The sequence below is a fragment of the Triturus cristatus genome, chromosome 4_2, assembly GCF_964204655.1.
Source record: "Triturus cristatus chromosome 4_2, aTriCri1.1, whole genome shotgun sequence".
NCBI lineage: Eukaryota > Metazoa > Chordata > Amphibia > Caudata > Salamandridae > Triturus > Triturus cristatus.
In genome coordinates, this window is record NC_140586.1 from 650,018,897 (window position 1) to 650,023,896 (window position 5,000).

Below are 5,000 nucleotides of genomic sequence, written 5' to 3' on the forward strand. Positions count from 1 at the left end.
CCCCGGGTGGGTGGGGCAGGCGCCCGGGCCGAGCGCCTGGCAATGTTTTTCCCCCCCACGACGGTGCTGTCTGACTCCCAGAGGGGAAGCCTTGAACGGGGTGCCCGTGCCGTTTCGCCGCGCGGGCGATGGACGGAGGGCGTCGCCTTCCTCCCGCCTCTCCTGCGCCCGCAGGTGGGCGGACGTTTTCGAAAAGTTGCCTGTGACTCTTGGCGGTGGATCACTCGGCTCGCTCGTCGATGAAGAACGCAGCTAGCTGCGAGCATTAGTGTGAATTGCAGGACACATTGATCATCGACACTTCGAACGCACCTTGCGGCCCCGGGTTACTCCCGGGTGTGAGAAGTTGGCCTGATATATGATGTCACTAATTCTAGTGTACACCCTGTATCAGTCCAAACAACCCTTATGGTGATTGGTTGTAAAGTCAACCTTATAGACCAGCTATCCTAGAGGTAGCATGGACAAGAGCAGTCTTAGGCTAAACTCTGTATGGCATGTGAAGCCAGCTGTTATACCATATGTAATCCCTTGAATACCAAATGAAAGGACACCACAACAGATATATATGAAAATAGAATGTATTTATTCTAGTCAAACCCTCAGCACTCTTTATGAGATTCGAGGTAAGTACAACACAGTCTTATTTAAGCATACATTAAGTCACCCAGGTAAGTAATACAGTTAGGCCCTAGGGGCCACGCAAACCATATACTAAGTAAGTGGTATAAGAACCACTGTCACGAACACAGGATAGGCCTAGGCCTAGGGAATCACTGGGGCTACACTATACTACCAAAGGTTAGGAAGTGGGAGGCCCACGGGATTCAGGTGCAGAGTGGAAACACTCACGCGTAATGCGTAAAAGTCGATAGAAATGGAAGTTGTTAGAAATTAACAGTTTTAGGACACTTCTGGTATAGCTAGGAAGTCGAGACTCGGAAACTAGACCCTTGGATAGTCAATACCCTTGTGAGCACCGAAGTACCCAAGTTACCTAGCCCACGGGCTGCGGGTGCATAGGTGTGAATTTGCGTCGGGTTTCGTCGTTGACTCCTATGGATGCCTGAAGGAAAGTTGCTGACAGGCAGTCTGTGAAGAGTGTCCGGTGGATCCCAAGGATGGGATCAAGAAGGGAGGATACCTGCAAGCAGAAGGGACAGAGTCTAGGTCACCAGCCAGGAACCAGGAAGGAACCAGGCGATGTCGTGAAGATGCAGGTGAAGAGGTGAAGCTTGTCGCAGCAGCCACGGGTAACAGGAGGCGTCTAGGACGACCAGGACAAGGAGGTGAGTTGTCCCACGAAGGCTCTTGCTGTCGGCGGCGGCAAAGTCGAGTCAGGACCCAACAAGCCTTGGCAAGCGGAACCCCCGCAGGATGGAGGACTTGCTTCTGGTGCAGACCAGGAAGGTCTGGGGTGCTTCTCTTTCACAGAGGAGCGGGTGCCAGTCTGGAGGAGCCGGACCAGCAAGGTGAAAACAAAGGTTCGTAGTCGCAGAGGTCACTAGCCAACGGGCCAGCAAACGGACAACACGTCGAGCAACTCAGGTGCAGAAGGGCCCCACGCAGAACACGTGAAGTGTGGGGAGCTGGTCTTCTTTGCAGATGGTGCTCGGGATGGGGGCTTCTCAATTCCCCAAGCACAGCCTTGAGGGAGCCTCGGATGTCACGCTAGTCAGGTACTAGCCACTTTTCCCAAGTCGCCGGTCCCACGTCCCTCGTCGCCTCCACGGTTCTCAGCTTTGCTGTAGATGTGGATCTGGTTCAGAGGTGTCTGGAAGTCTCGGCGCTGGTCAGTCTCTGCAGTCGTCCCTCATAGGATCAGTCGCAAAGCAAGCAGCGGTTGCTGGATTGTGCCTGGTTGCCCAGGGTGGTCACTCCTTGGCCACAAGGGAGATTCTTCAGTCTTCTTCGTGAGGTCGAATGTCGAAGGTCCAGAGTTTCTGTTCAAGTTGCAGATTCAGGATAATCTATTTTGCAGGGCTCAGCTACCTACTGATATACTGGGCTAGTGGGCTGGGCTACCTGCAAGGTCCCTCCTATGGGTGGGACCAGGAAGGGGAGTGGTTGCACCCACTTTCCTTTGTCCAGTTTCGCGCCAGAGCTGGGGCTGGAGTGCCCCAGCACCGGTTTGAACTGGACTACGCATGGAGCACCTTGTGTGCCCCAGGCATGTCTCATTCCTTTCAGCCCTCCCTGCCCCAATACACTAAAGTCTGTCTGGGGAGGTGCTAGCACCTCCCCAAGCAGGAAACCTATTGTCCAGGCCTCCCTGGCTGGGAATGCTCTCAGCTGCAGGAGGTCAGACTCGTGTCTGTTGCAGCAGCATCCATTTTCTGATGCTGAGGCTTTGGTCAGAGTTAAACAGCAAAGTACGATTTTAACATGTCTCTCCCTCTAGAAGGGAGGAATAATATCCTCATCACCAGAAATGGTATGGGGGTATTATTCCAAAGTGTTAGACACCTTATACGACATGTTTTGATAAAGCCAAACCATAGTTACTATAACCGTTTAAGATTATAAGGCACTTTGAGAGTATATGGTAGGCGATATCATAGAACAACTATAAGGACATGGTTCTGAAAGCTGCAGACAGGCTCAGCTCATGCTAGAGCACCATCTCACATGTTACCAAACACTCTGCCTCCAGGATTGTTAAGGCCTGCCATAGGAGTGGCTCACAGGTACACATGTGTCTATTTTAAGGGTAGATATAGGTATACTATATCTAAGCAAGGGGTGATTACACGACCTTGCCCCAGCTGAGTGATCAGCCAGTTGTGTCTGATTGGAAGGCCAGACCAGGCGTAGCATAATACATGCTGCAGCCCCTGGGAGGCCTAGGGTACACCTATGCCCTGGGAGGCCTAGGGTACCCTGTACAGGGTCCAATAAGGTGACCCTTACCAATTGGGTATGTACCTAGGGTACATGGAGTTCATTTTAAAGAGAGAGCAGACAGCCTGAGACCCTGAATGGCAGGATCTCAGGCCAACTAAATCGAAAAACCAGCTAGACACTAGGCAAAAAGTTGGGGGTAACCATAGTCATATATCCACCTTCCTACAATGGTGCTCTAGCATGAGCTGAGCCTGTCTGCAGCTTTCGGAACCATGTCCTTATAGCTGTTCTATGATATAGCCTACCATATACTCTTAAAGTACCTTATAATCTTAAACGGTTATGGTAACTATGGTTTGGCTTTATCAAAACATGTCGTGTAAGGTGTCTAACACTTTGGAATAATACCCCCATACCATTTCTGGCAATGAGGATATTATTCCTCCCTTCTAGAGGGAGAAGACATGTTGAAACCTACTTACCCGGTTAAAGTTAACCAGAGCCCCAGCATCACAAAATGGATGCTGCTGCCACAGACACAAGTCTGACCTCCTGCTGCTGGGAGTCCTTCCAGCGAGGGAGGCTTGGACAATAGGTTTCCTGCCTTGGGAGGTGCGAGCACCACCCCAGACAGGACTTAGTGTATTGGGGCAGGGAGGGATGAAAGAAACTAGACACTGCCTGGGGCACACAAGGTGTCGCATGCATAGTCCAGTTTAAACCGGCGCTGGGGCACTCCAGCCCCAGCTCTGCTGCAAAACTGGACAAAGGAAAGGGGGTGTAACCACTCCCCTTCCTGGTCCCACCCATAGGAGGGACCTTGCAGGTAGCCCAGCCCACTAGCCCAGTATATCAGTAGGTAGCTGAGCCCTGCAGAGACTCGATTATCCTGAATCTGCAACTTGAACAGAAACTCTGGACCTTCGACATTCGACCTCAGGAAGAAGACTGAAGAATCTCCCTTGTGGCCAAGGAGTGACCACCCTGGGCAACCAGGCACCATCCAGCGACCGATGCTTGCTTTGCGACTGATCCTACGAGGGACGACTGCAGAGACTGACCAGCGCAGAGACTGACCAGCGCCGAGACTTCCAGACACCTCTGACCCAGATCCACATCTACAGCGAAGCTGAGACCCGTGGAGACGACGAGGGACGTGGGACCGGCGACTTGGGAAAAGTGGCTAGTAACTGACTAGCGCGACTTCTGAGGCTTACTCGAGGCTGTGCTTGGGGAATTGAGAAGCCCCCATCCTGAGCACCATCTGCAAAGAAGATCAGCTTCCCACACTTCACGTGTTCTGCGTGGGGCCCTTCTGCACCTGAGTTGCTCGACGTGTTGTCCGGTTGCTGGCCCGTTGGCTAGTGACCTCTGTGACGACGAACCTTTGTTTTCATCTTGCTGGTCCGGCTCCTCCAGACTGGCACCCGCTCCTCTGTGAAAGAGAAGCACCCCAGACCTTCCTGGTCTGCACCAGAAGCAAGTCCTCCATTCTGCGTGGGTTCCGCTTGCTAAGGCTTGTTGGGTCCTGACTCGACATCGACGCCACCTACAGCAAGAGAGTTCGTGGGACAGCTCGCCTCCTGGTCCTGGTCGTCCTCGCCATCGCCTGGTACCCGTGGCTGCTGCGACAAGCTTCACCTCTTCACCTGCATCCGCACGACATCGCCTGGTTCCTTCCTGGTTCCTTCCCGGCTCCTGGCTGGTGACCTAGACTCTGTCCCTTCTGCTTGCAGGTATCCTTCCTTCTTGATTCCATCCTTGGGATCCACCGGACACTCTTCACTGACTGCCTGTCAGCAACTTTCCTTCAGGCATCCATAGGAGTCAACGACGAAACCCGACGCAAGTTCACACCTATGCACCCACAGCCCGTGGGCTAGGTAACTTGGGTACTCCGGTGCTCACAAGGGTATTGACTATCCTAGGGTCTAGTTTCCAAGTCTCGACTTCCTAGCTATTCCAGAAGTGTACTAAAACTGTTAAATTCTAATAACTACTATTTCTATCGACTTTTACGCATTACGCGTGAGTGTTTCCACTCTGCACCTGAATCCCGTGGGCCTCCCACTTCCTAACCTTTGGTAGTATAGTGTAGCCCCAGCTATTCCCTAGGCCTAGGCCTATCCAGTGTTCGTGACAGTGGTTCTTATACC

At 52.5% G+C, this 5,000-nt stretch overlaps 1 pseudogene; it reads left to right on the forward strand.

Moving 5' to 3' along the window:
• The first annotated feature begins 204 nt into the window (after window positions 1-204).
• Window positions 205-346, forward strand: LOC146834831 (5.8S ribosomal RNA; annotated as a pseudogene).
• Window positions 347-5,000: the final 4,654 nt, after the last annotated feature.